Raw genomic sequence first — 14,811 nt, 5'->3', positions numbered from 1 at the left:
ATAATTGAATAAAAAGTATGTAATTCTTAACAAAAAGATAAAATAATTAGATCAGAGTTCGTCCGAAATCAATAATAACGTGACGTAATTCTAAAAATAGTCTAAATACTATATTTTTCATGAATCTAGGCAGGTATTGTTTTTCCCTGAAAATTATTATAAAAAAGAGAGAATTAATATTTTAACAAATACCTCTACAGGGTGATAGAATAAAATTAACATTATTACTATTATTTATTAATTTAATTGGTTGTAGATGGATTAAAATAATTTCATTTAGATAACAATATTCAGCGTGACCCCAATCCATTATTTAACTGTACTGCGATATTTAAATACATTTACAGAACATTCAGATTTTCAAAAAAACAAAAACTAAAATTAAAATAAAATAAAAATCACTCAAACTTAAAAATGTAATAAAAACCAAAAACATAGTACTGTAGTAGTAGTAACTAAAAATATAATTATAATTATTATATAATAATATAATTGTTTTTTAATTGTTACTAACAATTTTTTAAAAAATAAGCAAAGAAAGCAATCATTTTAATTACTTTGTAACATGAATTAAATCAATTAAGTTAATTTAACGCCATATACAACCACATAATAATAACAATAATAATAATAATAATTTATTTATTTTTTTTTACAACAGAATAGCAAAACCTTGGTATATCACACAATATAGAAAAGTGATACAAATTATATTAATTAAATAATAATTTCAATTATAACAATAATGGTTTTTAAACAAAATCCATTATATGTAGCTAGCTGATTGTTAACCTTCTTAACAAAGCTGACAACAAAAATATCAGTTCACGCTTAAAAAAAGCGTGGACTGATAAAAAAGCGTGACTAAAAAAAGCGTGCAAGTTATCAATATCTCTAGCCAAAGAAAGAAAGACGCGATCTCTGACTCAAGCATAGGAGACAATCATTCCTTACACTTAATCTCAGCATTCTAAGCACAACGTTCGTAACATCAAACTCTATCTTGGCATTAAGAGCCTTATAAACAAATATGTCACCCTGCAGTGTCCTGTTTTTTTAGTCAGGATAAGCCCCAATACCTACAATGCTACTGGAAAATAACGTTATGTCAGTACACACCGTTTTATAATTTCAAACTATCGTGAACTATTCCGAAATTGATCTAAAGTTAGTTCAGTATAACCTTATGATTGACTCAACGTTAATAATATGACGGCGCACCCACAGCATCAATCCTAAGGTCCTCCTAGCTTTTGATACCATGGCATCTACAATCTGTGTGAACAATAATTTCTCGTCAAATTTTATGCCTAAATCAACTGTTCTGCCTTTACCCTCCTAACACTAGAATTGTCGATTTTATACGCATACTTGATAGCAATCGTTTTCCTTGTTACAGTCAGTAATCATGGAAGTTTTCTAAAGGTTCAAGGACAACCTGTTCCTTACCTATCATTCATGGACTCTGTTAATATCATTCTGTAATACCATCAAGCTTCCATAATTGTCAATTTTTTATTAAATTTTCAAGTCATTAGCACATACCAGGACTCTATAAAGAGTACTCTTAAATAAATCATTGACGAAACAAAATAAATAATGAAGGGCCCATAGATCCTTATGGCACGCCAGACATTGCCGTAAATATCTTAGACAGTCTACTAGCAACTCTTATCCTGAATGGTGTTCGATACAGATAACATATAATCCAATCAAGCATTGCTCCCTGTACACCATACATTGTCAGACATCAGATATGTACATATCGTTATTAAATCCAAGATGGCGACAAAAATTTTAAACACACTATAAAGTAGTAATTTTGTAACTATGTAGTAGATTCATACTTATTTTTACCTCCTATAATCCCTCACTTTTGAAATATGAAGCAGTTTCCATACTTTAGTGAGTGAGTGACTGGGTGAGTTGGTGTTTGTGTGTGTGTGTCTCTCTCGCTCTCGCTCTCTCTCTCGCTCTCTCTCTCTCTCTCTCTCTCTCTCTCTCTCTCTCTCTCTCTCTCTCTGTGTGTGTGTGTGTGTGTGTGCGTGTGTGTGTGTGCGTGTTGAAGACATGTTGGAAATATTTTTTATTTTTCTACTGCATATACTAAAGCAGAAACTCATTGACCTCGAGTTTTAAATTGTTGGATGTTTAACTATAAATAGAACTAATTTAATTCTCCTGTAATCGATTGTAGTTTGATAATACCAGTTGCCGTTTATTGTAAAAGGATGTAATTTATAACATTTTTTTAAAAATAGGTTGACCAAATATATTAGTGGAACAAATAAAATAATTACCGTTATATAACTTATATTCCTTATGTACAGTCGCCGCCAAGTCATGGTGAGCTTGGAGAGGCGATGATTACTACCAAACGTAAGTTGCATCATGTTTATGCTACTAAGAGATGCCCAATCATTGTATGCCAATGTTTCAGAAAACAATGGTACAGCAGTGACATGCGAGCTGATCATCTAAGCTCGCCGTTACGTGGCGGCTAATGCATACACACAATAAACATAGGTTAATAATAATGGTGTATATTTCTAAATAAATTTGAATAACAATACTCATTTCGTAGTGACTTAAGAGATCAAATAATCTTACTTTATTGTCGAATAATTAATTTATTAAACTTCCTAATTACAGATCATTTGTGAAAAAAAAGAAATTTTAAAGACAGCTTCACAGTACTTTTTGTTCTAATTTACATTACACCAGTATGAAAAGCGTAAAAACTTATTATTTTTTTTTTTTTTACTTCGCCTACGTTGGATGTTTTATACAACAGTTTTCCAGTAAACAGGAAATAACAGGTATATCAGTTAAGAATTATTGGTCTAATTTTAAAATTAGAAAACCGGTGTGTTCGTTTTGATAACTTAAGTAAATAAATTCTATATAATTCACTATTGAAAACAGTTACTAATAAGATCGATATGGTGTGATATTCGAAAATTAAGATCTGGTTAAATATTCTACGTCATTACGGGTGATAATCAGTAAAGTTCAAACAAAAATGATTGCAAAGTAGAGAATTAAAATTTTATTATTATAAACTTAATTAAAACATAAATGTATTTTGAGAATAGAGTAATTTGTACGATTGTAAGGTTAGGTAAAAAATTAATAAGAAAAAAGGAACGTTTCATTAAAATTGAAAATAATTTAAAAGAAAAAAATAAATGAAGTAACTTAGATTGGAGAAGAATTGGTTGAGAAATAATAAAAAACACGATATTTTAGAGTAATTATGAAGTTACTTATTAAGCTTCAAACCTCATTGTCAGAGTTACAGCATTATTATTATTGTTGTTGTTATTATTATTAATGTTTTTATTAATATGTCTTCGTAGCGGGATTACGAACATAGATACTTTGGTCATTAGTCTTTTCGCGAGGGAAAAAAAGAGAGAAAAACTTCCCCTTCCTGATAATAAAAACTAATAACTATTTAAAACACTTCTGAAAATAGAATACATTAGAATAAAAAACTAAAATAAATAAATAAACTAGCATGACATTTAAATACATTACTATAATTCATGCATAAAAGTAATGTAATTCTCCACTAAAAAATAAAGAATAAACTTTGCAACTTTTCTTAAAATACGCGTAGATAAAATAAGGTTAAATTTTAATTTATTTTCTTTTTTAATTAGTAATCAAGCTATTTTTCTCATGTGTTTCTTTCTTTTTGTTGATCTATACGGGACTATTAATATCATTGAATACATTTAAAAGAGGTAAGAGAAATTTGATGATAAAAAACGATAGTATTAAGAATAAAAAAATGATGAACAAAGGATAAGCCTATAAAGAAAAGAAAGAAAACGAACACTTCAACGGGAACGTATCGATAAAAACATTTTCAATTTTAATTTTGTTTATCCATCTAGTATTAATTTTTATCAATAATTATAAGCCACTAAATATATTTACTTCTAAGTATGTACAGACTTTTTTTGTTTAAGCTACTTAACCTAATTAACAGAGTAAACATGAATTGTTTTAATTAAAAACATTCATAAAAAAACCTTATCTTAGTGAAAAGTATAAAAAAAAAAATGTTAATGATATTGTTTTCCCAAAACATTATCATCTTATTGAAACAAATACCATTAATTCTATAAGGTATATTTAAATATTTACAATTGTGATTGTTGACATTTATCGATTAGGCCTGAAACTACTGGAAATAAAAAAGAAAAAAATTATGTCGGGTTAATCTCTTCTAATAAAAGTAGTTTTTACTTTTTTGAACTGTACGCACTTCACAGTCTTATCGGATCAAACCTCCTGTTGAGAAAGGTAAATACTAAAATGTTGAAAATATGAAATAACAATTTTCTATTCATTATATTACATTTGTGTATATGGTAATTTCTAGTGCACTAAAATAGACACCAACTTGAAAGTATTTATATTATTAGACAATTACATTATACGTTGCCAGTACAATCAAAATAACTGTTTGTACTCGTTTCTTCTAGACAACCAGTAGTTTTTTTTATAATCTCTTAATATATTATTTTTATTAAATCAAATACTGATATTAAAGGCTTGAAAAGTGAGCTTTTAAGTAAATTAATCCTAGATACTTCAAAGAAAATTAAGCATGATCTGGAAAATTAAGACTAACAATTAATCACAAAAATCCTAAAGTAGTAAATTACTGATAAAAAGTTTACTGTTTAGAATAAAGTCATCAAATACTAACATTGCTAATAAAGTTTGTACAAGGTATTTCAAAAACTTACATTTGAAAATTTTTATTACAATAAGGCTCGGTAATCTGAACTAATTAGAACTTATGCTTGTTTAGATTAAACTGGTTTTTCGTATTAAGGGGATTTATTTTATATGTCAAAATAAATAGAATTTTTATATATTACATTTAAAAACTACGTACTTACTTATTCTTATGAGTATTACAATTTTCAACTTAGCTATATCGTTGGCAATTATAACCTGACAACACAGTACATGTAATACTAGTAACTTCTTGAATTTATTTTTACAATACTTAATTATTTTACGATTTTAGGAAAACGTGAAACAAGTTAATGCTAACTACAAACAAAATGGCATTCACCGAGTTTCAAATCTTGGAGCAATGGGAAATGAAATATAATTTTTTTTAAATTATGACTGGAAGTTATAAAATGTATCCATACGAAAAATAGGATAAAAATGTGATCGTCCTAATAAAACAACAATATATGAATGTTTAGAAAAGAACAATATAAGTCAATTCTCGATAGGTAATAATTACTATGGTCACAAAAATTATACCGTAAGCGAAATTATTTCTATGATTGACGTCAGGCCAATTATTTCATGTATTGAAGAAATGGATCGCTTGAAATAACTCTGAAATACGAGGTCCAACATAAAAAGTGACGCTATGTTTATGAAGCGTTGGAGAAAAATTGAGGGTTAGTTTGGGCATTTTCACCCTTTGACATAAGTATTTGACTTGTCACATTAAAAAGAAATTATTTAATAATTAAGTACGGACTGTAACTAAAATTTATTTTATAGTGTAATGAGGTTCATTATGGCTATATGAATCAAAAGCCATAATTTAAATAGTAACAGCATTTTCATTTGTTTAATGAGAATATTAATTACATTCAAAAGAAGATTGGAGATTTTTTCTTGTGAGAATTGTTGAATTGGGTATACTGGATGATTACCATGCAGCTTCTGTTCACATATAAATTTATATTTAAATTTTTTTAAATTAAAGATATTTTAAAGTATTGATAAGCACACCAATTTGTTTCTCTTTCTTAGGGCACCTCGCATTAGATTTAAATTATATTTTAATTAGTGAATCTTTACGTAGAATATCTTGTTTTTGAATCAATTACTGTTTGATCAATTACTGTTTTTAACCAAGTAACTGAACATTTTTATGTCTGATTTTTGTTATTTTTAAAGGATTACTTTCTTAATATTCCTTCCTTGTCTTCTGGTAGGTTATTGCCACACATTAAGATTATTTCTTCCGTTTTTCTTTATTTTCTTTAGTTACGTGTCTCCTATTCCCTTTTACATTAGATACCTTCAAGGAGGTTGGGGGTAGAAATTCAGGTGAAAAGGAGAGCATGGAAACGTATTGTTATTGCTATTACTTTTTTTTGGTGTAACAGGCATCAACTGCTAGGTTATTAACCCTTTTCATAAACAAAAGAACGAAAACTTTCCTACTCTGATAAAAAAAAACTAGAAATTATTAATAAAAACATCCTTAAAAATAAATGAATTAGAAATTTTAAAATTACAAAACATACAAAAAAAATAAAACTATAAAAATAGTCGTACTGATTTATGACTTATCTCTTTTGTTTAACGCCTAGGTTTACCCTTGGCCATCATCTTTTACTTCTTTTTTCTTACGGCCTCTACCTCTGAATATAGGGTATCTGAAACGTTAGAGATGGAATATTATTTTATATTAATATCCTTTATTATTATTATTATTATTATTATTATTATTATTATTATTATTATTATTATTATTATTATTATTATTATTATTATTATTATTATTATTATTATTATTATTATTATTATTATTATTATTATTATTATTATTATTATCGTTGTTGTTACAGACTCAGGCATGTTTCTACACATTTTTAACGAGAAAAATTGGGATATAAAAGAGATAACAAGAAGAAAAATAGCAAATTCTTGACAAATCCAAAGAGAATTGAATGCGAAAGATATATCAAAAATCTTTCTGAAAAATTAAAGAAAAAAGATAAACGTAATAAACTTTTAGATATATATATATATATATATATATATATATATATATATATATAAATAAATAATATATAAATTTTTATTCTTATCTAAATGAAAAGATACGTTATATACATCACGTCAGCATAACATAAATTAAAAATATAAAAACAAATTAGAAGATAAAAAATAGATATTTGAAGTTAATATTAATTGTTTAAATACAAATATGAAGTAATGTTAAAGCAAATATATTAAATAAAAATAATGACTACAATATAATTGACAAGTTAGAAGTCACTATTAAAAATTATTTTGAGCTTATAATTATGTACACATTAAAAACGATTCAGATACGAGATATTTTTTACGATTTATATAAAGAGATAATTTTTTACGATTATAATTCACCATAAAGTGAGATTTTACCGACTTTTCGAAGAAAGGAACGGTGTTATTTTCGATCTCACGGTAGAAAAGTGGAATTTTCCTTATGTTTTGAGATATGAGGAGTACAAAAATACCATTCGCCTAAAATGCAATTTCCTTGTATATATATGTGTCTTTGAATAAAATTTGTGGCTCGAAAATCTCCAAAACTACTAGATCAATTTCATTGAAATTTATATACGCTGTAGTAGTCTATCTGAAATTGTATATGTGAATATTTGATGAAGATTGGTAAAATCGTTACACTCAATCTAAGGTCTAAGGTTAACATCAGACAACATAATCTCAATTTGAAGTCTGATTTTTTCATAAGGCTTATGCTGTGAGTCACAGTGGTAAGCGAGTTTAAACTTGATTGTGCGTAGGATCTACTAGTTGTTTTTAATTATTTCATCAAATTACAGTTATATTTTAATTTTCTTATAAACAGGTAATATATTTAAATATTAAATAAAATTTATACCTTTTTAGTTTAATAAGTAAATTTATGTTTTGCATATTTTTTGCGCAAAAAATTATATAAAATAAAATAACGGTCTTCTTACGCAGAACTGTGCAAGAACGTTTTTGTTTGTTTGTAGTTACTACCAAAAATTCATGAACAGAATAAAATAACTCGTGGAAGAAAATTTTTTAATTGCATTTTAAATAATTGGTGGGAAAATTTGTCAGATAGTTCGGCAATATATTAAAAATGGCAACGGAAGCATAACAAGACCCTTTCTCCTAAGTCGAAGAATTGTGTTGAGTTTTAAAAAAACAGTTCTGTTGTCTGGTTTGGTAAAAGTGAATATTGTTATTCTTAAGAATAAATGGCCTTTCTTTTTGAAAAGATTATAGTAACGGTTTAAGTACAACAATCTGGGTACACATCAATTCCAAAAAAAATGTTTATGATCTTAGTTAATTTTGTTTGTTTTCATAATACGATAAGATAATGCTCATAAGATAATTGACGTTGAAGATTTTTTTAACATGATATTAATCGTGAAAGTTAATTTTTTTATTTGTAGTATCGTACTCTTGTAGTTCAATAATTTAGCCTGAAATATTCAAATAATATTCATTTTAATTATTCGTAGTTCATGAAAATGATTAGAAAAACATAAAATTGAAAAATTATTTATATTCTTCTACTCAAAAAGCTTTAGCTCATACTAGACATATCTATTTGTAGAGTGTTTCTACATAATTTTTATCAAGATTATTTCATATCCTTGCAGTACTTATAGATGGATTTTCTTCTTATGGGCACCGTAAGTCGTATTGAAGAAGGAATAAAACTAAAAAATAAAATGTACTTAAAAACAAAATCGACGTCAAAGATTCATTCAAAGAGGTAAAAAAAAATATATTTTCCAATTATTTTTTTGAATTTGAGCTTTTTTTAAGTCTATGGCAAATTACAAAACCATTCACTATTTTTTTAATTTGGTATTACAAGGTACGATCAGAAAGTAAGTTACACCCCGTCTATGAAAAAACTCATTATTTTTTTGAATTTGAGCTTTTTTTAAGTCTATGGCAAATTACAAAACCATTCACTATTTTTTTAATTTTGTATTACAAGGTACGATCAGAAAGTAAGTTACACCCCCTCTATGAAACAAACTCATACCTTTAAGACAACATTTTTTTTAATAGAACAAAAAACTACGTATTTTTGTCTATTTTTCGCCATAATCACCAAGTTTTCTGAACACTTTTCATACCTTGTAACAAGTTTTTCAATTCCATTCTCATGAAAATTTCATCCAATTTCCTTCAACCATTTAAGGACCGCTTCCTTCAGTTCATCATCATTAGCGTAACGCTCCCAGGTGTCGCTTGAGAGAACCAAACAGGTGGTAGTCGCAGAGTGATAGGTCAGGGCTATAAGACGGATGAAACCACACTTCCCACTTGAATTTTTGCAGTAACTCATTTGTCTCATGAGATAAATGAGGAGTAGCGCTGTCGGGAAGAAAAACGACCCCTTCCAGGTCTTCGATCATTAATGGCTTTAGGCAAATTTGTTAAGTCTCGCAGTAAGATTCGGCATTGGTTGTTCTTCCTCAGGGCATAAATTCACTGTAAACAACACCCTCAGAATCGAGAAAGACTGTGAGCATAACCTTTCGAACATTTGGGGATGTTTTCCCTTTTTTTAGCTGCGGCGAATTTTTGTGTTTCCATTAATGTGATGCTCGTTTAGTCTCAGGAGTGTTGTGAAGCTCACAGCTCATCCCATGTCATGGTTCGTTTCAAAAACTGGTGGTCAGTCCTGGAATAACATTGAAGAAAAGAAAGAGTAGATGCAAAACGTTGATGTTTGTGATTGTCGGTCAACACGTGTGGCACCATCGTGCACACATCTTACGGTAACCAAGCTGATTGTGAGTAATCACAAACACACTACAATAACTGATGTTAAGTTCACTTGCAATCTCTCTATTTTAATAAGTCGGTTAATCAAGATCATTTCAATCACGCGTTCCGCGTTACCCGTCGTGTTTGCAGTTGAAGGAAGCCCAACACGCAGTTCGTCACCATTTTGCGATCATGGGACCTGACATTGCATTCTCACCGTGTACCTCAACAATTTGGAGATGAATTTCACAATTGTAACTTTTTCCATTTTTTTTTTTTTTAAATCGGACTACTGAAAGCACTTCTATGCTGGACGAAACCTCTAGAGGATACGCCATATTGACAACGACACATGTACTGAATGACTTACAGAATTGCTGCTGGGGGGGCGTTAACACAACCAGTGCTGCCACCGCAAGAAATTAATACATCCCTTTCAGTTCAAGACCACGGGAAGGATGTAACTTATTTTTTGATCCATCTCTCATAATTTCAAAATGCCGAAATTTAAAGAAGTTTTGAAAAATCATTACTTTTTTTCATTTGGATTGTATTTTTTTAAAAAAAGCTCGATTTGAAGTCGGTTTTTATGGCACATTTTCATCCCCTTGTAGCCATCTCTGGTTTAGAAAATCCTACAATCAAACATCAAAAGATTTCTTCTTAATCTTATTTCATGATCATTTTATGTAATACATTTTATGATGTTATCGTGGTTCAGTAAAGATTATATGTAATAGGTGATTTTTTGAAGTTATTGTTAATTTTAACACATTTTTTACATAACGCTTTTTGTTACGTAATTATTTTATAAATTTTTTTAATAATTTTTGAAAAGATAAATTACTCTGCAGGAAGAGTAATTGAAAAAAAAATCACTTGTTAGATTATTTCATAACAGAGATCGAATAAAAATTAATTATTTTCAATGTTATTGTATTTATATAAGATCGTAAGCGAAACAAAGTTTTAATATTTATTAATGTTGAAAAATCTTTTTTATTACAACAAACTTTATTATAATCTGTAACAAAAAAAATTTCGATTCCATTTTATAACGTTAAATAAAAAATGTATCGTTTAAATTAAAAAAGTATCTCTGATTCGTATATCATGATATAAGACATTTATATAATAGATAGTAAGAAAGTAATTTAATTGCTTGAAGTCGTAGTATTTGATTTGTGTTTTATTTAACTTTACTTTTTTAGATAAAGTATTTTTATAACCTCTATTTCCCACTCGTTGTCTTCTATTTCTTCTTTCCAGCAATTTTCCTCTTCAGTGATTTTTTTATAGGATATTTTCATTTCCTTTAAAATTTATGTCTATTATTCCTCCTTGTTTTGTTACTGTTAGGATAATGCTACCCTGGATCTCACACGCCTGCGCGTTTACACGCACACTGTGTATTTGTGTTTATGTATCTGAGACAGTTATATTCATGGTAGGAGAATAAACAAACCCATTAATACAATAAAATAAACACATTTTATTCTAAAAATTACAGAGTTTTAATTTTTTTTAATGGAAATCTTTTATCAAGGTAAAATAATATAAATTAAAATAGTTTGAAATAGATTTTCTTTTTAAATGTCAAAATTATACATTAAATACTCTTTCTACATATGTACATGATTGCGATTAATTTTTATCTTCATAAAAATAATTACATAAATAAGATTCCAATAAATTAATAATATTATTAAACACTTTTAGGGTTTCTTTTTATAATATAAACCAAATTATAAAAATGTTTAATTAGTTATTATTACGGTATGTAACAAATTTTAATGCAAAATACGATAATAATCAGGGAAAAGGCTTTTTGATAAAAAGGTTAACAAACAAATTTATAGATTTCATCAAAATATCATTGACCTGTACAATGAAACTTTAATAATATTCATAATAAAATTTAATAATAAAGAATATTATAATCTAAAAAAACGAAAGAATTATTCAAAAGAAACTTATTAAAAGAAAAGAAAATACAATATAAAAATTAAAGTAAAATCTGAAGACTCAAAAAATAAGAATTATGACTGGCAACATGTCTTGACAACAGCAGAACAATGAAACCTAATAACAAAGAGTCGAGGTATTGTCTTAAAAATCCGCAAGACTTTACTGAAACTAATTGAAAGGCGAATTGTGCTGAGATGAATGAATAAGTTACTACGTTAAATCATTACAAAAAAATGATGCAAAATATTAACGATTATAAAGAAGCAGTGTTGTATAAAAAATAACAGCGTTACAAATTTAAAAATATCTGAATTTTTTGGTTAAATTTTATCGTCTTCCTGCATCATTTATTATTTATTTTAAGTCCCCCAATTAAAACTCTGAGAATTTATCCTTTCTATTTCCATTTTAAGTTACAAAACTCCCTGAAATATTTATTTTTCATTCCATTATATAATATTTGAGGGTATGAAGTTAGTGTAGTTAGTTTTCTTTAAGCAGTCGGTCTAAGATTTTATTGCTGCAATAAACAGCTTCATTCCGTACATTGGAATTTCCTTCAGATGTTTTATATCTAAAATTATTATCATCAGTTTTCTTCTCTGAATTAAATTTCTTTTAACAAGGGGTATAAAATGCATTTTATCTTTATTTCTTGCACGTAGTTCGAACTGATGTAGATCAAAATATTTTCTTCATAAGTACACTCCACTAATACTTTTTAACGTCAAAGTGGCCAAAGACACCGTTTTTCCTAAGATATTTTCGTTTTAGCTAAATAAACGTTTTACCGTTAATTAACGAAGCGTTTATGATGAAGTTGTATAAAAGATGTTCGATATATTAGAACAGAAGAGATTAAATTTTATTTTGTTAAAACTATTTTAACATTACGTCACTGGTATGTAGATCTTTGACCTTAGCACATTACATGATACCTTGCATATCTATCATCTATCTTTGTGTACCAGCTTCTTGTTGTAAGAAATAATGAATGGATCGTATCCGTATCATTTATTATGAAAATTATAAAATATAAACGTTGAAGTACCTTAACTTGATTTACACAAATTTCTCTTATGCTTTTGGCTACAACAAAAAATTAATCTAAAGTTTTCATATTTTTGTAACTTTAACTTAATTATTTATTTATACTCAATCTAGAACTGTTGAAATTATTTTATCTCTTGGTTTAAATACAAACAAAACGCAGCGTTTTCTTAGAAATTACTAAGAAATGAATCATTTGTAAAGTCTTGTTTTTGTTGTTAATATTGTTGTTCTTCTTAGAATTCCTTCATTCCTAATAGACTACTATTACAATGTTGGGAAGAAAAGTTAACATATATTTTCTCATTTCTGCTTTCTTGTAGTCGTTATCTCGTACATAAAAACATTTCTATCACGAAGCATTGATGAAGTTCTTCTCTCTACTTACAATATCAGTTCCTTTTTCTCCTCTTTAATTTAACTTCGTAGTAATGTAGTTCATAAATTTAAATTTCATTTCATTAATTTTTCAGTTCACTTCATTCCAATTTCAAGAAAATTTTCAATTTTTCTATTTTTTTTTTTTTTTTTGTATCTCCCAAGTAATCAATTTTTTTTTTTAATTTTTCATTAATTCTTCTGAAGGTGTGATAATTACACCACTTTCTTTCTTTCTTTCTTTCTTTTTTCCTGTTTAGCCTCCGGTAACTACCGTTTAGATAATTCTTCAGAGGATGAATGAGGATGATATGTATGAGTGTAGATGAAGTGTAGTCTTATACATTCTCAGTTCGACCATTCCTGAGATGTGTGGTTAATTGAAATCCAACCACCAAAGAACACCGGTATCCACGATCTAGTATTCAAATCCATGTAAAAATAACTGGCTTTACTAGGACTTGAACGGTGTAACTCTCGACTTCCAAATCAGCTGATTTGGGAAGACGCGTTAACCACTAGACCAACCCGGTGGGATAATTACACCACTGGAATAACGCAATCGCACATTTTTTAACAGTATTATACTTAACTTTATTATAATTAAGATGCACATCAAGGACGTGAATTTAGGCGGGATGCATTAAGGTCATGCTCGAGGTTAATTTTTTATTTAAAGCATTTTATTAAATTTTGTCGAATTTTCTTGAATTTTACTGGTCCAGTTCTGCAAAAAAAAAAAACAATTTTTTACACTTCTTGAATTTATTACTTGTTACTAGAAATGTGTTACAGGAATATTGCTTCGGGAATATTCCTGGAAATAAAACCATTATTGGAAATATTCCCCAAAAAATAAATTTCCAGAAAAAATTGGGAATTTTTCTTTGGTAAATTTTAGCCTAGACGTGCATTGATGTTGATTTCAATAGAATTACTAAGCTACATTCGCATACCTAAGTCTTCCATTTATGATATTCAGTCGTACTAACCCACACATAAAGAATACGGCCCTGACCATCTAGCCCGTCTAAACAAATGAATGAAAAAGAATTACGTTGAAAATAGGGTAGAATTATTGTTTTGAGCCAGTAACCAATCCAGATAACATCCCGTTAGCTATACACGTAAATAAGTATTATTGCCAGAAGCTTCCATCTGGCAGTGTCAACCGCAACCTATTGTATCAGTGTAATACGGTACTGGTAATCAACGCTGTGACCGTGTACCCACACCGGTTCAGTCTTTCATTCGCTATTTCATATCCATTAGTAATGAATGATAAATTTTCATCAATAAATGAGATTCTCAAAAAAGGAACAGCACTCATCAAAACGCGATGTTAGTATCTTTGCCGGTTAGCGCTACTTTGTACCGTGAAAACTTGTATGTTTAACTACGTGCGCGATTGCTTCGTGTAAATCATTGTGTCTTTAAATCTGCGCTCAACTGTTCTTCCTTCACATTTTTTGAAGCTGGTTTAAAAGTTGAAATAAAAATAAACATTATGGGAGCACTTCAAAACCATAGTAAAGAACAAAAAGTGAGGTGTACGTATGTAGATAAAAACTATATATCATTATTAATGGTTGATTTTACCCAACGATGTTGGACAAAGCACAAATATAGTGAGAATTCCTAAATTTTTAATTGAAGTAATTGGCTGTCCGCCATAATTCACAAAGAATTCGGTTTAAATATAATCTTGTTAAAATAACTTTCTGAATAATCGTTAGAATTAGAGTGTAGTATAAACTTTCTTTATTAAAATAATCGCCAACGTTAAAATAGTTAATAAAATTATAATAGTTAATGTTTAAACATTGATCTGTTGATGTGTACCATTTGACTAATTTA

This window comes from Lycorma delicatula, chromosome 3, assembly GCF_047948215.1.
Source record: "Lycorma delicatula isolate Av1 chromosome 3, ASM4794821v1, whole genome shotgun sequence".
NCBI lineage: Eukaryota > Metazoa > Arthropoda > Insecta > Hemiptera > Fulgoridae > Lycorma > Lycorma delicatula.
Note: the sequence above shows the minus strand (reverse complement) of the source record.